Source organism: Heterodontus francisci, unplaced genomic scaffold (assembly GCF_036365525.1).
Source record: "Heterodontus francisci isolate sHetFra1 unplaced genomic scaffold, sHetFra1.hap1 HAP1_SCAFFOLD_74, whole genome shotgun sequence".
NCBI lineage: Eukaryota > Metazoa > Chordata > Chondrichthyes > Heterodontiformes > Heterodontidae > Heterodontus > Heterodontus francisci.
The window spans coordinates 5,685,302-5,712,480 of NW_027140442.1; positions in this window are offsets into that span (position 1 = coordinate 5,685,302).

Genomic DNA, 27,179 nt, shown 5'->3' on the forward strand with positions numbered 1-27,179 from the left:
AGGCCTCAGTCCAAATAATTGCTGGAGTCCCAGAGTCCATGTAAGTGTGGCGGGGTCGTCAGGGCCTGTTAGGTAGCGAGGGCCTCTGCTGGTACGACACTAGGCCTGAACCTACGCCCACTGCTGCACAACCTTGACACCAGGCAAGAGTTTTAGTGTCATTGGGGCTGGTCAGGGAGCTGGGGCCACTTCCGGACCTACTGCACTCCTGGGATCTGGACTATCACTGGAGTCCCATAACCAAAACGTGCAGGGGCTTCAGCGGGGCAACTCAGAGAATGGAGCCCATTGCCGGTACTGCACCAGGCCTGGAAACAGATGCATTGCTGGAGCCCCACGCCCGAGTTAAGTGTGGCGGGGTTTCAGAACCAGTCAAGTACAGGGGCCTACTTCCAGGACTACATAAGACCTGGAACCAGGACGTTCACAGGAGGTCATATCCCAGATAAGTGTGTTGGGAGAGACAGGATCAGTCAGGGAACGGGGGTCACTGCCCGTTCTACAGCTGGCTTGAGACCAGTGAACAACCATACCGAAGGTAAGTGTGGCACTGCCGACTGAACCTCTAAGGACGTTGGGGGGCACTGCCAGTATAAGACCAGTCCTGGAAGCAGTAACATCGCTGGAGACTTGGACCCCAGTTAAGTGAGGTTTTGCAGCTGGGGCTAGTCAGGGATTAGGGACCCCTGCTGGTAGTACATCAGTCCTGGAATCGGGAGCTGCTTTGCAGTCCCAGTCTCCAGGTAAGTGTGGTGAGGTTGCTGGTATCAAACCTGTAGCTCATGGGAGGTGGGTGATGATGCTTTTTCAATGCGTGGGCTTTTATCAGAGAAGCAGTTTTTGCTGCAGGGATCCATCAATGGGCCACAGAGTACCCACATAAGAGGCTTTCCCCAGTTCTGTAGGGAGGCAGCTTTATTTCACTGGGTGGCCTGCACAAGTGACGGGGTCCCGCTAACCGCGAGTGTAATTCCATTTAAAGGCCTCAGTTGACCTCTGGGTGGAAAGCTCGTCTTCGTCACCATTCTATGGGCCCCTCCACCTCTTATCCTGTCTCCCACGGACCATTAAATTCAGCCTAGGGTATAAATTAAATAACCATGGTTTGATTGGGAAATTGAATAAAAACACTGGGATTTCAGCTGGAATCAGCAGTTGATTGAGAAGCTAATTAAATACGAGGATTTAATTCAACATGAGCAATAACAGGTTTATAATAAATCAGCACCCCCCCCCCCCCCCCCCCTCGTAAATATTGATGAGGACAGTAACAGATTTCAGGAAGTCTTTTATCAACATTGTAGTGAATGGCTGTTTTTCAAACTGCTGGGAGGGAGACAGTGTTGTTCCCCACGATTCGATACTCGGACCACTGCTGTTTCTGATATACATTAATGACTTAGACTTCGGGCTTCAGCCCACATTGTCGAAATTTGCAGAAGTCATGAAGCGTGAAAGTACAGTGAAGAGTGAGGAAGTTAGCAATTGAATTCAGGAGGACATAGACAGGGTGGTGGAATGGGCATAAACAACAATAACAACATGTGCTTATATAGCACCTTTAATGCAGTAAAACGCTTCAAGATGCTTCACCGGCACATTATAAAGCAAAATAAAACACGGAGTGACATTAGGGGACTGTAGGTAAGTTGGTCAAAGGCTGGATCAAAGTGTTTAAAGGATTGTATTAAAGTCAGAAAGCGATATGGAGAGGTGTGCAGAGGGTATTACAGAGCTTAGGGCCCAGGCAACTGAAGGTCCGATCATTAATAGTGAAGAGATTAAAATCCGGGGTGCTCAAGAGGTTAGTATTAGATGAACACACATATCTTAATCTGTTGTGGGGCGGGAGGTGATTACAGAGATAGGCGACTGGGAAGCGGGACTCCCAGCGCTGAGCCAGAAAGGCGAGGGTAACACCAGCTTGGATTTTTCGTGCCAGACCCCCGCCCCAGAGAGATCTAATTTTTTTTTATTTTGTCTACGTGTCTCACATCAGTATGCAAGTCACTTTAAAGATAGGACTCCCGCCTACAAGAGAAATTAGCCTATCAACTCAGCAGTATCGGCACTGTCACTGGAAGTGGTGGCCGCTATCAGTCATGCAGAGGCCTTGGACCCAGGCTCAGCGCTGGAACCAGGACGCAAGGTGAGTGAGGTGTGGTTACCAGGGCCAGTCTGGAAGTCCTCACCTCATGGGGACCTATAAAATCCAGCCCATAGTTTGGTGAGGCCATGGAAGAATTTGAAAACAAGAATGAGAATTTTAAAATCAAGACGTTTCTTAATGGATAGACAATGTAGGTCAGCGGGCATAGGAACATATAGGTTAACACATCAGCAGCAGAGTTTTAGATGAGCTGAAGTTTACAGAGATTAGAATGTGGGAGATCAGCAGGAGGGCATTGGAATGGTCAAGTCTAGAGCTAGCTAAGGCATGAATGACGGTTTTGGGCAAGAGCAGCCGAGGCAGGGTTGAAGTCAGGCCATGTTACAGCGACTTTGTTTGGCCAGCATTCAGGAGAAGTTTGTTTTGGCCAGTACGTAGCAAGCCCAAGAGGAAAGGGTGCAGTTTTGGACTGAACATTAAGAAATGAAGCTCGGAAAGGGGAAGGTGTGGCCGTCAGAGAGCATTTTTGGTGATAGTGATCATAATTCAATCAGTTTGAAAATAGTTATGCAAAAGAGCAAGGATGGAAAAGGAGTGATAGTTCTCAAATGGGGCGATGTTAATGTTATGAAACTAAGGAGTGATTTCGCGGAAGTGCATTCTAAACAGCTACTTGAAGGCAAATCGGTGTCAGTGCAGTGGGAGGCATTCCAAGGGAAGATTCAAGGGGTTCAGGTAAACATGTTCCCACAAAGAAAAAGGATGGAACGGCCAATTCTAGACCCTCATGGATGTCAAGGAGCCTACAGGGTAAGATAAGGCAGAAAAGGAAAGTGTGTATCGACACCGAGAACTTAATACCACAGAATGCTGAGAGGAGTATAGAAAGTGGATGGATGTGATCCAAAAGGAAATTAGAAAAGCAAAGAGGGGGCGTGAAAAAATATTGGCAAGCAAAATCAAGGTGATCCTAAGGATGTTGTGCGAATACATTAGGAGTCAGAAGATAAATAAAGAGAGCGTAGGGCCCGTGTGAGAGCAAAATGGTAACATATGTGTAGGGGTGGAATATGTGGTATGGTTCTTAATGAATACCTTGCAGCTGTCTTCACAAAAGAGGGGGATGATGCAGATATTTTATATAAGGAAGAGGAGTGTGAAGTATTGCATGTCATAAACACAGAGAGGATGAAGTATTAATGACATTAGCATCCTTGAAAGGTGATAAATCAACAGAGCCGGATCAAATGTACCCCAAGTTGTCTAAAGATGCGAGGGAAGAAATAGTGTAGGTTCTGTACATCATTTTCCAGTCCTCATTGGATGCAAGTGTGGTGCCAGAGGACTGGAGAACTGCTCATGTTGTACTTCTGTTTAAAAATAGTGCGAGTGATAGTTCAAACAATTACAAGCCAGTCAGTTTAAACTCAGCAGTGGACAAATTGTGGGAATCAATTCTGAGAGTTGGGATAATCTGCCATTTAGCAGGGCATACATTCATCAAGGATAATCAGCATAGATTTGTGAAGGGAAGATCTTGTTTGACTAAATTAATTAAATTATTTGAGGAAGAAACAAGGAATATTTTTGAGCGTAGTGCACTTGATGCGGTCTACATGGAATTTAGCAAGGCTTTTGACAAGCTCCCACATAGCAGACTGGTTAGAGTACACAAAATCACACAGTTGTTGCAGTGCTGAAGGAAGCCATTCAGATCGTCATGTCCACACCGGCTGCCTGAAAGAGCAGTTCCATTCCCCTTTCTCCTCCCCGTAAACCTGCACATTGTTATTGATCATATAACTGTCTAATTGTTTTTTTTTATTCTTTTATGGGAGGTGGGCGTCGTAGGCCAGGCCAGCATTTATTGCCCATCCCTAATTGCCCTTGAACTGAGTGGATTTCGAGGGCATGTAAGAGTCAACCACATTGCTGTGGATGTGGATTCACATGTAGGCCAGACCAGGTAAGGACAGCAGATTCCCTTCCCTAAAGGACATTCGTGAACCTGATGGGTTTTTACAACAATCGACATTGGTTTCATGGCCATCATTGGACTAGCTTTAAATTCCAGAGTTATTAATTGAATTCAGATTCCACCTTCTAATGTGGTGGGATTAAAACCCATGTCCCCGGAGCAATACATGGGTCTCTGAGTTGCTAGTCCAGTGACAATACCAGTATGCCACTGCCTCCCCTCCAGTGTCTGACCTACCACCTCTTTCAACAACGCCTGGGTTGCATGTTCTTTCTTAGGAAATACAGATGCTTAGTATCATTTGGTATCTCAGCCATGCCCCCTGCCGCCAAGTGTAAGTCCCCTTTCTGATCCCTAATCGACGCCACTCCTCCTTTTATCACCATTTTGCTATTTATATGCCGATAGAAAACTTTGTGATGCCCTTTAATACCAGCTGGCAGTTGCTTATCATGCTATTTCTTTGCTTCTATTATTTGCTTTCTCACTTTCACGCTGGACCTTCTATATTCAGCCTGGTCGTCAATAGAATTTTGTCATTTTAAAGGTATCACTGGGACGAGTTTATCTGCCAGATTTTGATCCACTTTATTCGCCCCGGCTCCATTCATATGCTCTTGAAGTTGAAGCTGGCCCTACCCCAGCTAACTATTCTGAACCAGGAATGCTCTTTGTCATTTTCTCCATATTCACCCTAACCCTTATGATACAATGATTACTATACCCTAAATACTCTCCTGCTGATAATTGATCCACTTGGTCCACCTAATTCCCAAGAACCAGGTCTGGCAGTTCTTTTTCCTCATTGGACTAGCAACATAATATTGTAGAAAAAAATCCTGAACACACTCGAGAAACTCTTGCATCTCACTGTCCTTTACAGTACTATTATTCCAGTCTATATCTGGATAATGAATGCCCCCCATTAAAACTACCCTATCATTTTTGTGCCACTCTCTAATTTCCTTGCAAGTTTGGTCCTCCACATTCTTCCCACTAATTGGTGGCCTGTGGGCAACACCGAGCAATGTAACTGCACCTTTTTTCATTATCTCTCGCCAAATTGATTCCGTCCTCGAACTGTCTGGGGCATCCTTTTTCTCCAGCATTGTAATGGTCACCTTCATTCAAAAAGTAAGCTCATGGGATCCAGATAAATGTAGCAAGGTGGATGCAAAATGGGCTCAGTGCCAGGAAAGAAAGGGCAATTGTCGATGGGTGCTTTGGCGATGGAAGGCTCTTTCCATTGGTGTTCCGCAGGGCTCAGTACTGGTTCCCTTTTCTGAGGTATATGTGAGCAATTTGGATGTAAATATAGGAGAATGACCAAGAGGTTTGTACACAACAAAATAAATAAAAAGCCGTCTGGATGAGAGCGAGGAGGATAGCTGTACACTGCTGAAAGATATTGATGTTCTGGTCGGATTGGCAGAAAAGTGGCAAATCGAATTCAACCTGCAGAAGTGTGAAGTGATGCAGTTGGGGAGGTCAAGCAAGGCAAAGGAATGCGTGATAATTGGGAGAATACTGAGAAGTGTAGAGGAAGTGAATGACCTAGGACTAAATGCCCACAGATCCCTGAACATAGCAGGGCAGGTGGATAAGGTGGTGAAGAAGTGTTGTGAGAGCCCATATTTTTTTGTTAAAACTTGGAATCTCTATTTTAAAACTAAAGAGTCTGAACGTTGGTTGTTTTCTTTTAAAGGAAATTCAACAGAACGTTGACCAGTAAACTAGCTTTTGCTGGAACACATGTGATTTCAAGTTAACAGCATAGGGGGTTCTAACCTGAAGGGACAGATTATTACAAGGAAATGACAGACCACGGCATATAGCTGTCACAGGATTGTTGCTGATCTGTTTTTGTTTTCACTTTCTACTGTTCAAAGATGTCGCTTTTTTTTTACTAAAATCGTCAGTTGTAATTTGCTATGGACCTGACAGAAGATCAGAAGAGAAAGAAAGCTCCTGTTGCATCTCTTTGAAGAATCCCTGTATTGAAAAGCAAAAGCGGGATGAAGTCGTACTGCTGCCTCCTGTATTTTGAAGAAACACTGACCTTTTGCAGAAACCGACCAACTTCAAAAGAATTTTGCATCAAAGGCGTGAGCACTTAAACCTGTGTTGTTGCACGTTTGGTGTCAGACCTATGTAGAGCCTTCTGCAAATGAATTGCTTTGAACATCTAGGGTGGATAGTGAGAGTCTATTTCCCCGGATGGTGATGACAAACGCAAGGGGGCATAGCTTCAATTTGAGGGGTGATAGATATAGGACAGATGTTGGAGGTAGTTTCTTTACTCAGAGAGTAGTAGGGGCTTGGAACGCCCTGCCTGCAACAGTAGGGGACTCGCCAACTTTAAGGGCATTTAAGTGGTCATTGGATAGACATATGGATGAAAATGGAATCGTGTAGGTCAGATGGTTTCACAGGTCGGCGCAACATCGAGGGCCAAAGGGCCTGTACTGCGCTGGAATGTTCTGCGTTCTAAGGTGATAACAGACCCGGAGCCAATGTAGATCAGTGAGCACAGGGGTGATGTGTCATTGGGATTTGGTGTCAGTTAGGATACAGGCAGCAGAGTTCTGGATGGGCTGTGGATAACGGTGGTTAATAACTGGGAGGGTTACCAGGATAGAATTGGAATAGTCAAGTGTGGATTTAACAAGGGCACCGATGAGGGTTTAAGCAGCAGATGGGCTGAGGCAGAGATAGAGACGGGTGATATTACAGAGGTGGTATTAGGCAGGGTTGGTGATGGGGTGAGTATGGAGATGCACTCAGCTCAGGTTTAAATAGAACGCAGAGGTTGTGAACAGTCTGGTTCAGCCTCAGACATTGGGCAGGGTGGGATATCTGTTTTGCAGATAGGGAATGGAAGTTGTGCAGGAGATCAATGACATTGGCTTTAGTCTTCCCAAAACTTACATTGCAGAACAGCAATTCAGTGAAACGGTGTTTGCAGATCTCGTGGCTGGAAATGGAGACAGCAGCAGCAAAGTTGAGAGAGTAAATGACAAGAACTGTCATCGCAAAGGTTTATAGGGCTAATAGTCAGGAATAACAACAGGAACAAGGAGGAGAGAGTAAATTACAGGGGCAGTAATGAAGTTAAGCATGGTTTATAGAATTAATAGCTGTATCGACAGAGACGTACCAGGGACATCAACAATAGCAAGGATGGGACAGTAAACGTATTGAATAATCTGAAGTGTGAGATAAATTCGACTGTATATTGACTACCAATAATATGTAGAAAGGGCATGAAGATCCGAGGATAAACTCCTGCCCATTGTTGTAACATTCCAATCTATTGTTCTCAGATTCTGATCGATCCTCTCCCTCTCTGTGGAGCTGCTCATCACTGTTAGTGCTGAGGGTGATGCTCCTGCTGACGCTATGGCTAACATATTGAATGGAGTCCTGTATTAATAGAAGAGGGAAATCCTCCAGTGATCCAATTCGGGCCCATGGAATCTGACATTAATTACAGTCACTGAACAAACAGCTTCAGTTAACTCCTTTCAGTCCAACATTTTTATATCACAATAAAGTGGAACATTTGCCCAGTCTGGATGGGAAGTGTGAGGGATGCTGAGGGACGAAATGGTGGAAATAGCGGAGGCACTGATAATGATCAAATCTTGGAGGGTGGAATTAGAATACGTGGATCATTTTTTGACCAGCACAGACATGATAGGCAAGTGGCCTCTTTCTTTCCCGTAAACCTTCTATGATTCTATGATGCAACCCAGGCAACGTTGAAAGAGAAGATAAGTCAGACATTAGAGGGGGTTATAGTTGATAAAGCGGCAGTCTTAGCTAGGCTGTCTGTACTGAAAGTGAATAGAGCACCAGGGCCAGATGAGATGCATCCAAGGATACTGAGGGAAAGAAGGGTGGTGGTGCCAGAGGACTGGAGAATTGCAAACGTTACACTCTTGTTTAAAATGGGTGTAAAGATAAGCCCAACTACTCCAGTTTAACTGCAATGGTGGGAAAACATTTAGAAAAAATTATTCGGGACAAAATTTATAGTCTGATGGCCAAATGTGGGTTAGCTAAGGAAGCCAGCCTGGATGGCATAAGGGAAAATCATGTTTAACTAACTTGCTGGAGTTTTTAGAGGAGGTAACAGAGAGGGTTGATGAGGGCAGTACTGTTAATGTGGAGTACAGGGACTTGCAAAAGGCGTTTAATACTGCGCCGCACAACAGACTTGTGAGCGAACTTGTTACTCCTTGAATAAAAGGCACAGTAGCAACAGGGATACGAAAGTGTCTGAGGGATAGGAAACACAGATTAGTGGTTAATGGCTGTTTATATGGCTGGAGGAAGGTTTGCAGTGGAGTTTCCCAAGTAACAGTGTTGGGACCCTTGCTTTTCCTGGTTCATGTTATTGACATAGACCTGGTGTTCAGGGCAAAGTGTCAAAGTATGCAGATGATACAAAAGGTTGTGAAATGTGGGGTCGATAGTGTTGCACTTCAAAAGGCCACAGACAAGTTGGTGGAATGGGCAGACAGGTGGACCTGTCAGAGAAATGTGAGGTGATTAATTTTGGTCGGAAGAATACGGAGAGACAGTGCAGAATAAAGGATACAAAACTAAAGGCGGTGCAGCAGCAGAGGGATCAGGGCGCATTTGTGCATAAGTCATTGGAGTAAGCACGACAGGTTGAGAGAGCGGTTAATAAAGCATAGCGCATCCTGGTCTTTGTTAATAGGGGCACAGAGTACCAGAGCAAGGAAGTTATGTTGAACTTTTATAAGACACTAATCCGGCCTCAGCTGGTGTATTGCGCACTGTTCTGGGCACCATAGTTGAGGGAAGGAATGAGGGCATTGTAGAGAGTTCAGAAAAGATTCAAGACAATGTTTCCGGGGATGAGGAATTTCAGTGAAGAAAGTAGACAGATTGGAGAAGCTAGGACTGTATTCCTTGGAGAATTGCAAGGCTGAGAGGTGATTTATTAGACGTATCATGAATCATGTGTCATAGATTCATATATTTGCACAGGCCCTTCAGTCCATTGTGTCTGTGCCGGCCTCAAGCACCGACCTGTTCCAATCCCATTTCCCAGCACTTGGTCCGTAGCCTTGCATGCCATGGCGTTTCAAGTGCACATCAAAATACTTCTTAAATGTTAGGAGGGTTCCTGCCTCTAACAATTTCAGGAAGTGTGTTCCAGATTCCAACCACCCTCTGGGTGATTTTGATTTCCACAAATCCCCTCTAAACCTCCTGCCCCTTACCTTAAATCTCAGTCCCCGGTTGTTGACACTTCCACTCAGGAAATCGTTTCTTCCTATCTATCCAATCAATGCTCCACATTATTTTGTGTAGCTCAATCATGCCCGCTCTCAGCATTGTCTGTTGTAAAGAAACGAACTCAAGCCTTTTCAGTCTCTCTTCATAGCTTAAACGCTCCAGCCCAGGCAACATCCTGGTGAATCTCCTCTGCACACTCTCCAGTGCAATCACATCCTTCCTATAGTGTGGTGCCCAGAACTGTACACAGTACTCCAGCTATGGCCTAACTATCGTTTTGTACAGCCCCATCATAACCTCCCTGTCTTAAATTATATGCCTCGGATAATAAAGGCAAGTATCCCGTATGCCTTCCTAACCACATTATCTACCTGTGCTGCTGCCTTCAATGAAGCTTGAAGCTGAGCGCACCTGAATCTTAGGGAGGGAACCTGAATCTTAGAAGACACTCTTCGACAGCCTATCCGTGCCAAAACTATCAAAGAAATATCGTCACTGCCTCCTCCTCCTCCTGAGGTGGGCTCGAGACTCCTGGTGTTCTGTGTGCTCATGTTGGTGATGATATGAAGGGTGCAGCAGAAGACAATGAACTTGGACACCTGCTCCAATCTGCACTGGGGGGCTTCCCCTGAGCGGTTCAGACATTGGAAGCATTGCTTCATCACAACGATTGTCTGCTCCACGATGTTCGTGCTGACTCCACTGCTCACGTTTTACATGGTGTAAATTGCATGTGGTTGGTTGGAGGTGGGAGGTGGTTTGGGGGTGCAGAAACATGAGCTCTTTCTAGAGGGAGTTTCCTTTGTCTCCGAGGAGCCACATTCTGGTTCTCTGTGATATATTCACCTCACCCGACATAGGTGGCCTCCATCACCTAGCGGATAAATCAGTGGACAACACACAGTCCTCACAACTGCAGGTCAGCTGGTCCAACTTCAGTGGTGGGAAAAAAAAGAAACAATAACCGGGAGGGGAAAGTGCTGGGAAGAGCCATTTTGAGAGTTTTAAGGTAATTCAGGATAGCCAGCATAGATTTACAAAAGGAAGCTCATGCTTGACTAATCTAATTGAATTTTTTGATGATGTAAAAGAGGAGGTTGATGAAGGGAATGTGATGGATGTTGTCTATATTGGTTTGAAGAAAGTCTTTGATGAAATACCACCTTAGTGCTCGTGAGGGTAGAAATTGAAGGATAAGGCAAATGAATGCGTGGCTGAAGAGCTGGTGTAAGCGGGAGGGCTTCTCTACTTCGGTCAATTGGATCTCTTCTGGTGCAGAGGTGACCTGTACGAGAAGGACGGGTTGCATGTAAACTGGAAGGGGCCCAATATCCTTGCGGGGAGGTTTGCCAGGACTACTCGGGAGGGGTCAAACTGGTCTTGCAGGGGGGTGGGACCCAAAGTAGAAGTCTCTCCGCTGAGATAGTGGAGGCAAATGTACAGGATAAAGCAATCAAGCCCAGTAGACAGGCCGGGCAGGGGCAGGACAGGGAGCATGGAAGGTCTGATAGGCTAAACTGCATTTACTTTAATGTAGGGAGCCTTACAGGTAAGGCAGATGAACTCACAGCATGGATTGGTACATTGAATAGTGATATTATAGCTATTACGGAAACGTGGTTGAGGGATAGGCAGGACTGGTAGCTCAATGTTCCGGGGTACCAATCCTTCTGGCGTGACAGAGGTGGAGGTAAGAGAGGAGGGGTAATTGCACTATTAATTAGGGAGGACATCACGGCAGATTTAGACAGGATATCACGGGGGCGAATGTCCAGCGAGGCCATATGGGTAGAACATAGAAATAAGAAAGGGGTGATCACTTTGATGGGATTTTCTCATAGCCCTCCTCAATAGTCAGAGGGAAGTGGAGGAGCATATATGAAGGGAAATCACAGATAGGTGTAGGAATTACAGTGTTGCAATAGTAGGTGATTTTAACTTCCCTAATATTGACTGGGATTGCCTTTGTGCTAAGGGATCAGATGGGGAAGAATTAGTTATGTATGTCCAGGATAGTTTTCTGTAACAGTATGTGGATGGCCCTACTAGAGATGGGGCTACACTCGACCTCCTCTTAGGAAATGAGGATGGGCAGGTGGTTGATGTGACAATGGGGGAGCACCTTGGAACGAGTGACCATAACTCTATTAGCTTCAAGATATTTATGGAAAAGGATCGAACTGGCCCTGAGGTTGAAGTATTAAATTGGAGGAAGGCTAATTTCGATGGCATCAGACAGGAACTCTCAGAAGTTGAATGGGAGAGGCTGTTTACAATTAAAGGGACGTCTGGCAAGTGGGAGGCTTTTAAAAGTGAGATAGGAAGAGTTCAGGGCCGGCATGTTCCTGCTAGATGGAAGGGCAAGGCTGGCAAGTTTAGGAAAGCGTGGTTGACAAGGGATATTGAGAGTCTGGTCAGGACAAAAGAAGGAGGCATATGTTAGGAATAGGCAGCTGGGATCGAGCGTGTCCATCGAGGAGTATAGGGGATGTGGGAGTACACTTAAGAAGGAAATTAGCAAGGCAGAAAGGGGCCATGAGCTTTTCCTGGCAGATAAGATAAAGGACAATCATAAAAGATTCTATAAGTGTATTAAAAGTAAAAGGGTAGCTAGGGAGAGAGTAGGTCCCCTTACGGATCAGTGTGGCAATCCATGTGTGGAGCCACGGCAAATGGACGTGGTTTTAAATGAATATTTTGCGTCAGTATTTACAGCGGAGAAGGTCATGGAGGCGACTGAGTTCAAGGGACGGAACGGCGATATCCTGGAGCATATCAGCATTACAAAGGAGGAGGTGTTGGAGGTTGTGAAGCGCATTAAAGTGGATAAATCCGCAGGACCTGACCAGGTGTATCCTAGGATGCTATGGGAAGCAAAGGAGGAGATTTCTTGGGCCCTGGCAGACATTTTTGTATCATAGTTAGCCACAGGTAAGTTACCAGATGACTGGAGGATAGCTAATGTTGTGTCTTTATTTAAGAAGGGCAACAGGGATAAGCCAGGGAACTACAGACAGTGAAGAAGGTTGTCTACGAATATAACAGGAAATAGATCAACTGGGAAAGTGGGCAAGGGATTGGCAAATGCAATTTAACGCAGACAACTGTGAAGTGATGCATTTTAGGAAGTTAAACCAAGGCAGGGCATATACAATGAATGTCAGGGCCCAGGGGGGTGTTGTTGATCAGAGAGAACTTGGGGTGCAAAAACATCCTTCCCTAAAAGTGGCAACAAAGGTAGACAGGGCGATGAAGAAGGCATATGGCCTGCTTGCCTTCATCGGCCGAGGCATTGAGTGCAAGAGTTGGGACGTCATGTTACAGTTGTACATAACGTTGGTAAGGCCGCATTTGAAGTACTGTGTGCAGTTTTGGTCGCCGCACGACAGGTAAGATGTGATTAAGCTGGAGAGGGTGCAGAAAAGATGTACAAGGATGTTGCCTGGTTTGGAGGGCTTGAGTTACAAAGAGACATTGGATAGGCTGGGTCTGTCTTCCCTGGAGTGAAGGAGGCTGAGAGGGGTCATTATAGAGGTATATAAAATTATGAGATGCATAGATAGTGTAGATAGCCAGAATCTGTTTCCCATGGTAAGGGTGACTTGAACTCGAGGGCATAGACTTAAGGTGAGAGGGAGAAGGTTTAGGGGGGATCAAAGCTGTACATTTTTCACACAAAGAATAGTGGGTATCTGGAAAAAGCTGCCTGAGGAGGTGGTGGATGCAGGAACAGTAGCAACACTTAAGAGGCATCTGGAAAGGTACTTGATTGAGCAAGGCATGGAGGGTATGGAATTAATGCAAGCAGGTGGGATTAGTATAGGTAGGCATTATGGCCGGCATGGACGAGGTGGGATGAAGGGCCTGTTTCTATGCTGTACGACTCTATGACTCTATTAAACTTCAATTACCAAAATTGAGTCTCATGGATGGGAGGATCAGTGACAAATTGGATTTTAAAAATGGTTTATGTACAAAAAAGACAGTTTGTCAGAGTGATGACTATGAACTGTTCATTTATCCCCCTGTGTATTGATTGTGGATCTCTATTTAACCAGTTACTGTAGATTTATCCCCTTTGTGTACAGGTTGAGGACCTCTATTTCACAATTAACTGTAGATTTATCCCCTGCGTGTTCGTTGTGTGCCTCTACTTAACTGTTTGCAATAGATATCTCTGCCTGTGTATTTGTTGTGGATCTCTATTTTAAAATCTAATTGTCGAATCTTCCTTGTTTGTTGTTGTGGACGTCTAATTAACAATATTCGTAGATTTATGTCTTGTGTATTGGCTGTGGATCTCTATTTAACAGTTATCTGTAGATTAATCTCGCTGTGTATTGGTTGTGAATTTCTATTTAGCAGTTAACTATCGATTTATCCTCTGTGTATTAGTTGTACACCTCTATTTGACGAGTAAGTGTAGATTTATCACCCTGTGTATTGGTTGTGGACATGTTTTTAACAATTACATGTAGATTTCTCCACTGTTTATTGGTTGTGGATCTCTATCTAACAATTATCTGTCGATGTATCCTCTGTGTATTGGTTGTGGAACTTTATTTAACAATTAACTGAAGATTTATCCCCCTGTGCATTGATTGTCGCTTTCAATTTACCAATTAACTATAGACTTATCCGCCTGAATGTTGGTTGTGACTCTCCACTTACCAATTAACTATAGACTTACCCCCCTGATTACTGGTTCTGGGCCTCTATTTAGAAATTAACTGTTTATATATCTCCCTGTGCATTGGTTGTAGATCTCTACTTAACAATATACTGTAGATTTATCTCCTGTGTATTGACTGAGGATCTCTATTTAATAATTTAATGTAGCTATATCTCCTCTGTATTGCTTGTTGACATCTATTTACAATTTAACTGTAGATTTATTCCCGCTGTATTGGCTGTGGACCTGTATTGAACAATTATCTGTCGATTTATCTCCTGTGTATTGGCTGTGGGCCTCTATTTGACAATTGACATCAGATTTATCCCCCTGATTATTGGTTGTGGACCTCCATTTAACAATTAAATGTATGAAAATATTTATGTATCTCCCTGTGTACTGATTACAGAACTCTATTTAAAGATTAATGTAGACTAATCCCAGGCTTATTAGTTGTGGATCTCAATTTAACACTTAATTGTAAATTTATTACGTGTGTATTGGTTGTGGACCTGCATTTAACAATTAAGCTCGATTAATTTCTTGTTTATGAATTGTGGATCTCTATTTATCAATTAACTGTCGATTTATCCCCTGCGTACAGTTTGTGGATCACTATTTAGCAATTTACCAGATTTATCCCCCATATATGGATTGTGGATCTCCACGGAACAATTAACTGTAGATTCATTTCCTCTGTATTGGGTCTGGACCGATACTTAACAAATAATTGTAGATATATTTCCTTCTGTATTGGCTGTAGGCTTCTATTTAACAATTAACTGTCGATCTATCCCCTGTGTATTTGTTGTGGACCTCTAATTAGCAATACATTGTAGACCTATCCACTGTGTATAGGGCGCAGACCTCAACAAAGCAATTAACTGTAGATTTGTCCACAATGTTGTGGATCTTTATTTAACAATTAACTGTAGATATATACTCTGTGTATTTGCTGCAGACCTCTATTTAACAATTAACTGTAGATCAATGCCCTCTGCATCTGTTGCAGACCTCTATTTAGCAATACATTGCGGACCTATCCCATGTATATTGGGTACAGACCTCAACAAAGCAATTAACTGCAGATTTGTCCCCTGTGTATTGATTTTACATCTCTATTTAACAATTAACTGTAGATTTATGCTCCTGTGTATTGGTTGTGGAGCTCTATTTAACATTTAAATGTAGATTTGTCTGCATGTATATTGGTTTTGGACGTCAAATTGAAAATTAAGAAAAGATTTATCCCCCTGTTTTGTTGGTTGTAGACCTCTATTTAACATGAAATGTAGATTTATCCTCTCTGTATTGGTTGTGGGCCTTTATTGAACAAAAAACAACTGTCGAATTTTACTCGGTGTATTGATTGTGGACCTCGATTTAACAATTAACTGCAGCTTTATATAATGCAAGCAAAATGCTGTGGATGCTGGAAATCTGATATAAAGACAAGAACCGCTGGAAAGAGCAGGTCTGGCAGCATCTGTCAGGAGAGAAGCAGAGTTAACGCTTCAGGGTAGTGAACCTTCTTCAGAACTGGCAGATACAAGAAATGTAAAAGATTTCCAGCAAATAAAGCGTGGGCGGGCAAGCGATAACAAAAAAGAAGGTGTTGATCGGACAAGCTAACAGAATAGCTGACCAGAGGGTGATGGAGCAAAGGGTAGTGTCCGAGGCTCAACCATCTTCAGCTGCTTCATCAATGACCTTCCTTCAATCATAAGGTCAGAAGTGGAGATTTTCGCTGATGATTGTACAATGTTCAGCACCATTCGTGACTCCTCAAATACTGAAGCAGTCCGTGTAGAAATGCAGCAAGACCTGGACAATATCCGGGCTTGGGCTGATAAGTGGCAAGTAAGATTCGCGCCAGAGAAGTGTCAGGAAAAGACAATCTCCAACAAGAGAGAATCTAACCATCTCTGCTTGATTTTCAATGGCATTACCATCGCTGAATCCTCCACTATCAACATCCTAGGGGCTACCATGAACCGTAAACTGAACTGGAGTAGCCATATAAATACCGTGGCTACAGGAGTAGGTCAGAGGCTAGGAATCCTGAGGCAAGTAACTCATCTCCTGACTCCCCATAGCCTGTCCACCATCTACAGTGCACAAGTCAGGCGTGTGATAGAATTCTCTCCACTTGCCTGCATGGGTTCAGCTCCAACAGCACTCAATAAGCTCGACACCATCCAGGGCAAAGCAGCCTGCTTGATTGGCACCCCATCTACAAACATTCACTCACTCCACCACCGACGCACTGTGGCAGCAGTGTGTACCATCTGCAAGATGCACTGCAGAAATGCACCAAGGCTCCTTAAACAGCACCTTCCAAACCCGCGGCCTCTACCAACTAGAAGGACAAGGACAGCAAGTACATGGGAACACCACCGTCTGCAATATCCCTGTCTAGTCACACACCATCCTGACTTGCAACTATATCGGCGTTCCTTCATGTCGCTAGGTCAAAATCCTGGAACTCCCTTCCTAACAGCACTGTGGGTGTACCTACTCCATATGGACTGCAGTGGTTCAAGAAGGCAGCTCACCACCACCTTCTCAAGGGCATTTAGGGATAGTCAATAAATGCTGGCCTGGCCAGCGACGTCCAGATCCCATGGATGAATAAAAAAAATCACGCTTGTAAAAAGCTGCGAAGATGTAGTGATGTGTCTCTTTAAAACTAGTGTCAGCACCCAGAGAATAGGGGTACTGGGGACTTGGTTCTGTTCAGGGATTAGGATGAGAGCTCTGTGTCATGGTATAAAGTCACACACAAGACAGCACCGGAAAATCCGGGAGGACTTCAGCAAACTCACCCAGCGACGGATTACAGGACCAACCTTGGGACAGTGCTTTGCAGTTCTGACCTGCACCACCAACTCTTGCCAGCTGGTGTAGCAACGCCAAAGCGATTGCAGTCACGGAGATATCTCCCGCTGTCACTCTGATAAGTGTATCGGTGGATGACTCCAAGAGAAAGTCTTGTGACTGCGCCATTCTGTACTCCAGCGTGCTACAGTAAAACAGGAAGATGAGAACTTGTAGCTGAATTAAATTTTTTGCAGATAAACAGGTTGGAAAGATTTTGCAATCCACACTAGATGTATTAAAGAATAAAGCCAAGTTGGCAGAAACATGACCCTTGCAGGATTAAGTTACAGGACTAGATTTAGTCTGACCCCCTCATTCTATTCACGTAACATATCTGGAATGTTCTCTCTGACAAGATGGAAGCTCACTCATACCTGAAAGTCTGTGACATGTGTCGATCTGAGAGTACCAATAGTGTTATATGTTTAGATAATGTTGCTGGACTGTTAATTTATATTATAGGTTATTGTCGACTCTGCTTTCACTTCGCATCCAACCTCCCTAAACACACCACCACTCCACCCACCTATCTAAATACTCTTCTTAAAAAGCACCACCATTGCAAACTTTCCTGACACCATCTACGATCTCCTTTGATCAGACAGCCATTTTATTCAACCTCAGTGAAACATGTTGATACATTTTTCGATATAAAGACGTGAAATAAATGCAAGTAGTTGACGACAGACATTTGGAGATGGTGAATATGATTCATTGGTCACATCAATCTATACCAGGTACTGGGCTATCGGTTCTACCTACTCTGTCAGTCACCAGCAAAGAAAACGTGCTAATTAAGGACTTCAATTTAGGGATTAAGGAGTTCAAGTTCATATAGTTTGTGCATATTGGAAGACTGAAACTGCTTGTGATGGTCTTACCTCACGTTTAAGATCCCCTTACCTTACATCCCCCTCATCTCGCATCCACCTTATAATACATTCCCTGATCTCACATCCCCCTTTGCACACAACCCTCTTATCACACATCCCCCTCATCTCACATCCCCCTTATCTCACATCCTCCTTATCACACATGCCCCTTATCCCACATCCCCCTTAGCGCACAACCCCCTTATCACACATGCCCCTTATCTCACTTCCCCCTGATCGCACATTCCCTTACCACACATCCCCATTATCTCACATCTCCCTTACCACACAACCCCTTTATCACACATCCCCCTTATCTCACATTCCCCTTATCATACAGCCCACTTATCACACATCCCCCTTATCTCACTTACCCCTTGTCACACATCCCCCTTATCTCTCATCCCCTTATCACACATGTCACCGATCTTGCATCCCCTGAACTGACCTCCCCCTGATCACACATACCCCTTATCACACATCTCCCTTATCACACATCCCCCTTAGCTGACATCCTCCTTATCGCACATCGCCCTTATTTCACAGCTCCCATGTCTTACGTTTCTTCATGTCTCATATTCCCCATATCTCACATCCCCTATGCCTTACTGGAGGATTCAGGCCCTGTTTTTGAGATGCTGCGTGAAGACCTATTGGAGGTCAGGTCCAGCGCCAAATATGCTGCCTTGTCGGTCACATTGGCCTGGTCGTCATTGAATACACATACGGTGGTCTCCATATGGTTGACCTTGTATATGCTGCTTTGGGTTTGAAAATACTGGGTAGATTTAATCCCCAGTCCCTCGTAATAGTTTGTTTTGATAAATGGGCACCAGTGGAAAACATGGCAGAATCCAGCCCGGAATCTGTAACAGAAAACAGCTGCAGCATACGACCATTGTCTCTCCAGCAAATATGATGGCCAAGAGTTGGTCTCAAATTCTGGGAGGAGCTACTGGATTGGTTCAGTTACACCAAATCTGGAAGTGAACAGTTTGCTCACACAGCAGAGTTAAGCCTTCTTCTATACTTTTCAAGACAAATGATGCCAAGAGGGTCAGAGTTTGGACTTCCTGTGATGCTGCCCGAGCTCATAAGGGGAGAACATAAGGCCACTGCAATGAGAGATATGAGTTGTCCAGGCCTCCGGGTGTGTGCCAGTTGACTCCCAAAGAAGCAGGTTCCTGGCTTTTAAAAGCAAAGCAAGTTGCATCAGCAGCCACCACCCAACCACCGCTACGAACCCAGCCCAACATCTCTATACCCCCAAAACATGTACAGTGCTCGAAGGCGAGAAGTGGATGGCGGACGTGGGGTCGCTGGTACTGGTGATATGCCTGTAACGGTGTACACACCAACCCAAATGCGACACCCTCATATTGATCCCACAACCAACAGTTTTCGTTTTTATTTTAGTTCAGAGATATAGCACTGAAACAGGCCCTTCGGCCCACCGAGTCTGTGCCGACCATCAACCACGCATTTATACTAATCCGACATTAATCCCATATTCCGACCACATCCCCACCTTCCCTCAATTTTCCTACAACCTACCGATACTAGGGGCACTTTATAATGGCAAATTTACCTATCAACCTGCAAGTCTTTGGCTGTGGGAGGAAACCGGAGCACTCGGCGAAAACCCATGCAGCCACAGGGAGAAATTGCAAACTCCATACAGGCAGTACCCAGAATTGAACCCAAGTCGCTGGAGCTGTGAGGCTGTGGTGCTAACCACTGCGTCACTGCACCAAAGAAAATTTGGCATTAAGACAGGTGATTTAGATCAAATGACCAAAGGAGATATTCGAGCGAATGACCAAAAGCTTGATCAAAGAGGGAGGTTTTAAGGAGTATATTATAAGTAGCGCAGAGAATGAAGCAGTTTAAAGATGGTCTATCGGCTCATCGCGTCCATGCTGCTTCTTCACGGAGCTATCCAGTCATTCCCACTCCCCACACTCAATCCCCAAAGCACTGCAAGTTAATTCCCTGTACATTGCTGTAAAATTTCAATTTGAAGTCATTGATTGTCTCTGCTTCCTCCACCCTTGTGGGCAGCAGGATCCAGATCATTACCATCCCCTGCGTAAAAAAAACTTCCTAATCACATTTCGCCTGTATCCCTTGCCCAAAGCCTTCGATCTGTGTCCCCTCGTCCTTATTTCCTGGTGTGTGAGTGAGACTCAGTACCACTCCAACTGGGCTTAAGACTGGCCTGTTTATAATTGGCACTTTCCTGGTGTGTGAATGGGACATAATACCACTCCAGATTGTATTCACAATGGCTTGGTTTGAATTGGCCCTATCCTGGTGTGTGTATTGGGACTCAGTGCAAATCGAGCTGGAATCAACGCCTTCCTGGTTTGTCTTGGGCATGTTCTTGTTTGTGAGTGAGACTCAATACCAGCCCTGCTTAATTGACACATGCCTGGGTTGAAACTGCCCCTTCCCGGTGGGCGTGTGTGGATCTCAGCACCAATCCAGCTGGGATTAACACAGGCCTGGTTTGAATTGGCCCTTTTCTGTTGTCTGAGTGAGGCTCAGTACGACTCTACCTGCTATTAACGCAGACCTGATTTTAATTGGTCCTTTCCTCCTGTGTGAGTTGGACTCAGTACCAATCCAACTGGGGTGAACATTATCCTGTTTTGTTTTGGCCATTTCTTGGTTTGTGAGTCTAGCTCAGTGCTACTCCAGCTGTGATTAACACAGGCCTGTTTTGTACAGGTCTTTTTCTGTATAGTGAGTGGGACTTAGTACAACTCCGGCTGGGATAACCATGGGCTTGGTTTCAATTTGTCCCTTCCTGCTTATTTGGTGGAACTCTGTACCATTCCAACCGGGATTAACACAGCCTGTTTTGACTTGGACCTTTCCTGGACTGTCAGTGGGATTCAGTAATACTGCAACTGAAATGAACACAGCCTGATCTGAATTGGCCCTTTTCTGCTGAGTGTGTTTGTCTCAGTAGCACTTCAACTAGGATTAGCACAGACCTCGCTTGTCTTGGCTATTTTCTGGTGAGTCAGTGGGTCTCTGTACAACTCTAACTGGGCATACCTCAGGCCTGGGTTGAATCTGCCCCTTTGTGGTATGTGCGTGGGACTCAGTATCACTATACCTGGGATTAACATGGGCCGAGTTTGAATTGTTCCTTACCTGGTATGTGTGGGACTCAGTACCATTCACTATTTGATTAACACAGGCCAGGTTTGAATTGGCACGATCCTCGTATACCGCTCCACATGGGATGAACACAGTCCCGGTCTGAATTGGCCATTTTCTAGTGTTTAGGTGGAATGCAGTTCCTCTCCAGCTGGGATAATCACTGCCTGGGTTCAATGTGCCCTTTCCTGCGGTGTGCGTGGGATGCAGTACCACTCCAACTGTGATTAGCAAAGGCCTCGATTGAATTGTCCTTTCTTGCTGTGAGAGTGTGACACAGTACCACTCCCTATTTGATGAACACAGGACAGGTTTGAATTGGCCCTTTCCCACTTTGCGTTTGGATAACAGTGCCTCTCCGACTGGGATTAGCACATCCCAGGTGTGCACTGCCCTTTTCTGGCGTATGTGCTGGGACTCAGTACAACTCCAATTCGGATTAGTAAAGTCTTGGTTTGTATTGGCCATCTTCTTATTTCTGAGTGGGACTCAGTACCACTCCAACTGGGAGTAACACAGAGCTGGTTTGAATTGTCATTTTCCTGTTGTGTGTGGGGGACTCAGCATCACCACAACAGGGATTAAGACAATAAAAACAAGAAATGCTGGTATCATTCAGCAGGAATGGCAGCATCTGTGGAAAGAGAAGCAGAGTTAACGTTTCGGGTCAGTGACCCTTCTTCAGAACTGACAAATATCAGAAAAGTCACAGATTATAAGCAAGTGAGGTGGGGGTGTGGCAAGAGATAACAAAGGAGAAGGTGTAGATTGGACCAGGCCACATCGCTGACCAAAAGGTCACGGTGCAAAGGCAAACAATATGGTAATGGTGTGTTGAAAGACAAAGCATTAGTACAGATTAGGTGTAACTACACTGAATATTGAACAGCAGCAAGTGCAAACCTGAAAAAAACAGTGGGAAAGCAAACTGAACAAACTAAGATGAAATGAAATAAATGCAAAAAAAAAAAGATTGTAAAAAATGTAAAAAAGAATGTTAAAACAAGGAAGAAAAAAAATAACTAAAAATGAAAGTAAAATGGGGGGCTGTCATGCTCTGAAATTATTGAACTCAATGTTCAGTCCGGCAGGCTGTAGTGTGTCTAATCGGTCGATGAGATGCTGTTCCTCGAGCTTGCGTTGATGCTCACTGGAACACTGCAGCAATCCCAGGACAGAGATGTGAGCATGAGAGTAGGGGGGAGTGTTGAATTGGCAAGCAACCGGAAGCATAGGGTCCTTCTTGCGGACTGATCGGAGATGTTCCGCAAAGCGGTCACCCAGTCTGCGCTTGGTCTCCCCAATGTAGAGGAGACCACACTGTGAGCAGCGAATACAGTTGACTACATTGAAAGAAGTACAAGTAAATCGCTGCTTCACCTGAAAGGAGTGTTTGGGGCCTGGGATAGTGAGGAGAGAGGAGGTAAATGGGCAGGTATTACACCTCCTGCGATTGCAAGGGAAGGTGCCCTGGGACGGGGACGAGGTGGTGGGGGTAATGGAGGAGTGGACCAGGGTGTCGCGGAGGGAACGATCCCTTCGGAATGCTGACAGGGGAAGGGAGGGGTAGATGCGACTGGTAGTGGCATCACGCTGGAGGTGGCGAAAATGGTGAAGGATGATCCTTTGGATATGGAGGCTGGTGGGATGAAAAGTGAGGACAAGGGGAACCCTGTCACGGTTCTGGGAGGGAGGGGAAGGGGTGAGGGTAGAGGTGCGGGGAATGGGTCGGACACGGTTGAGGGCCCTGTCAACCACAGTGGGGGGAAATCCTCGGTTGAGGAAAAAGGAGGTCATATCAGAAGCACCGTCATGGAAGGTAGCATCATCAGAGCAGATGCGTCAGAGACGGAGAAACTGGAAGATTGGAATGGCGTCCTTCCAGGAGGTAGGGTGTGAAGAAGTATAGTCGAGGTAGCTGTGGGAGTCGGTGCGCTTATAATGTATGTTGGTAGACAACCTATCCCAGAGATGGAGACAGAGAAGTCGAGGAAGGGAAGGGAAGTGTCAGAGATGGACCATGTCAAGTTGAGAGAAGGGTGGAAATTGGAAGCAAAGTTGATAAAGTTTTCTAGTTCGGGGCGGGAGCAGGAAACGGCACCGATACAGTCATCAATGTACCGGAATAAGAGTTGGGGGAGGGGGCCTGAGTAGGACTGGAACAAAACATGTTCGACCTATCCCACAAAAAAACAGACATAACTAGGACCCACGCGGGTAGCGATAGCGACACCTTTTACTTGAAGGAAGTGCGTGGAGTTGAAGGAGAAGTTGTTCAATGTGAGAACAAGTTCAGAATGGCGGAGGAGGGTGGTGGAGGATGGGGACTGGTTGGGCCTCTGTTCCAGGAAGAAGCGGAGAGCCCTCAAACCATCCTGGTGGGGGATGGAGGTGTAGAGCGATTGGACGTCCATAGTGAAGAGGAGGCGGTTGGGACCAGGAAACTGGAAATTGTCAAAATGACGTAGGGCGTCAGAAAAGTCACGGATGTAGATGGGAAGAGACTGGACAAGCGGAGAAAAGATAGAGTCAAGATAGGAAGAAAAAAGTTCAGTGGGGCAGGAGCAGGCTGACACAATGGGTCTGCCGGGACAGTCCCGTTAAGACAATGCTGGTTTGACATGCCCTTTCCTGGAATCTGAGTTTTCCTGAGTACTGCTCCAGCTGGGATTATAACAGGCCTGATTTGCATTGGCCTTTTCCTGGAGTGTACGTTGTTCTCAGTGACATTCCTGATGGGTGTTAACAGGCCTGGTTTTAATTGGCCCACTCCTGGCCTGTGAGTGGGGCTCAGTGCCACTCCAGCTGCGATTATCACTGGCCTGGTTTACATTATGCCTTTCCTGGTGCTAGAGTGGGCCTTAGTACCGCTGCAGATAGGATTAGCACAGCCCTATTTTGAAATGGCCCTTTCCAGGTGTGTGACTAGGCTCAGAAACAAAACAGCTGGGATTAACACAGCCCTGGTTGAAATTTATACTAAGGACATTTTAAGTGATATGCAATATGGCCAGTTTAGGTGATCTGCACTGTGGCCACATAAGTGATATGCAGTGTGGCCATTTGAAGTGACATGCCATGTGACCATTTTGTGATATGCACTGACATCATTTTAAGTGACAAAGACTGCAGCCATTTTAAGTCTTATGTCCTGCGGCCATTTCAAATTATATGCAGGGCCATCGTTTTTTTTATTCATTCATGGGATGTTGGCGGTACAGGCAATGCCAACATTTATTGGCCATCCCTAATTGCCCTTGAGAAGGTAGTGGTGAGCTGCCTTCTTGAAACGCTGCTGTCGATGTGAGGTAGGTACACCCACAGTCCTGTTAGGAAGGGAGTTCCAGGATTTTGACCCAGCGACGGTGAAGGAACGGTGATATAGTTCCAAGTCAGGTTGGTGTGTGACTTGGACGGGAACTTGCAGGTGGTGATGTTCCTATGCATCTGCTGCCCTTGTCCTTTGAGCTGGTAGAGATCGCGGGTTTGGAAGATGCAGTCTAATGAGCCTTGGTGCATTCGTGCAGTGCATCTTGTCGATGGTACACACTGCTGCCACTGTGCGATGTACTGCGGCTATTTCAAGTTGCAAGCACTGCGGCTATTTTAATCATATGCACTGTGGCCATTTTAACTGACATGTTGTACGGCCATTTTAAGCGATATGTAGCTTGGCTATTTTAAGTGACAGGATCTGCGGTCCTTTTATGATATGCACAGTGGCCTGTTTGAAATGGGAGCAAACCATGGCGATCATTTTATACGTTTTCACTCTACGGCAGCAAATGTATGAGATGTCACTGTTTATAAATAGGTATAAGCTCTCATAAAGGATTATAAACTGTTACTAAATGATTATGGATGATTGGAAAGTGTTATAAAATATTATAAAGGTTATAAAGGGTTAAGATGGACTATAAATAGTCAGGTATTATAAAGGTTATAAATGGGTGGGAAGACAGGCTCCACCTCCGTTCTGTCTTCGTAGCGACAGGGCACGATCCGCCTCAGTCTCCATAGAGAAATCCCCGACCCCACTCTGTTACCGGAGCGACATGCCGTTGCCCGTTCTGCCTCGATTGCGACAGGCCACGCCCCGCTCTGTGACTGCAGTGAAAGGCCCGTTCCACAATAACTGTAACGCCAGACCCGCCCCCGCTGTGTCACCATAGCGATCGGCCTCGACCCGCTGTGTCCCAAAGCGACAGGCCCCGCCCCCGCTTTGTGTCAATAGTGATTGGCGCCGCCTCCGCTCTGTCACGATGCCGAGGGTGCTGGAAATCGTCAGAGATTCAGTTCCTCTCATCATTGAATGAATTTAATAATTGGAGTAAAGGGATATTTCAGCACATACTTCAACTCCTCTCTGAACTGAGTCTGGGTCACGGCGTAAATCGCAGTGTTTGTGCAGCAACTCAGGAGCTGCAGCATGAAGCCCAATTCTTTCACAAAAGTATGTAGAAATACAGACTCATGCCCCATCCAATACATCCGGAACCATATCGAATACACCATGAACACTGCCCATAACAGGATGAAATTCCCCAAGATAACTAACAGTAAGATAATGGATTTCCTTCGGCTCTCCATCTCTGGGTCTCTGCGACTCTCCCCACAGCTGTGAGTCCTGAGTCTTCTGCGTCCTCTGCTGCTCACTAAAATGTATCTGACAGTGAGAGCATTGAGTAGCAGAATCAGCACAAATGGGACACCCGGCGTTAGAATGTTGTTGACGAACTGGATTATGCCCCAGACACGAGAGCTCACAACTTCGATGGTTACATAACAAAACCAGGGTTGGTTCCACAGCCAATACCCACCTGTTAGCAGAAAATACCAGAAGATGTTCTTTGAACAGCTCAGCACAGTCACTGTTCCCAGAACCACAGCCGCCGTTTTTTCGGTGCAATATTTAATTTTCAGCTTCTGGCAACAAATGGCCACAAATCGATCAAAGGTGAAAGTGACGGTGAACCAGACAGAACAGTCTGTCGCTGCGTAAAGCAGGACGGCGTGGATATTACACACGTGGATGTCATACAGGAATTCAAACTGTTCATCAAAAGCAATGGGAATGTGCCTCAATATCAGGTCGAGGATAATGACCAGTAGGTCTGCCGCTGACATGGACACCAGGTAACGAGTGACACATTTGGAGAGACCACACTTTCCCCGATACAGGATCCCAATCGTTAGCAAGTTAACTGTGAGGAAGAGAAACACACAGGGAGCTTATACATCAGGCTGGGAACAAAGTTGCTAGTTTGATTGAGGACTTATTGAGATTTATAAATGTGTTCCTGTATCAGTGATGTATTGAAATGATTGGACCTGAAAGAACAAACGGAAAATGCTGTGATATGGTGGAAGGCAGGAGAAATTCAATAACAACACATTTATACTGAAATTGTTACATTCAATGTTGATCATAATCCTCCCACTCCTTCCTTTCCCTGTCTCGTCAAAAAACAGTTCCATCTCTAATCACTCCCAGTTCTGATGAAGAGTCACCGACCTGAAACATTAACTCAGTTTCTCTCTCCACAGATTCTGAAAGACCTGCTGGATATTTCCAGCATTTTCTGTTTTTATTTCAGATTTGCAGCATCTGCAGCACGTTGCTCTTGTATAGAAATTTAAATATTGGACTGACTGAGAGATTCCCTCACCTGTGACAGGTAGCTCGGAGTTCAATTATGACAAAACAATAATTGAAAATGAGTCCACTGAAAGATCAATAAAACAAATAATCTCAATCGTCACTAAGTTAACTGTAAGCAAGGAAAATTGTCGGAGAATTTTACATCGGTAAAAACAACAGATTTACGGATTTCGTGTTAACATTTGAACATTTGTTACCACATTCAGTATGTATAGAATTATTGCTCCAGTGACAGGGCTTTCTGCTCGTGACCGGCCAGTGAATTTAGTGGAGCCAGCGGGGGTCCCGACGATGGATGAAAAGGTGAGGGAGCAAAGCCTCAGCAATTCAGAGCCCCCACCTGGTGCAATTCAGTGGCACCCGGAGAATTAACTGCCTGGTGCCGTGGTCCACATCCCTTTAAGGATGGAGATCCCGCCTGCCAAAGCTGCTGAACAATCAGAGGGCCAGCAGCTCAGTAGTATTGGCAACACCACCTGCCGCATTGGAACTGCCAGTACTACACCAGGCCTGGGTACAGAACCATCACTGGACCCCAGACCCTAGATCAGCGTGGCGAGGTCACC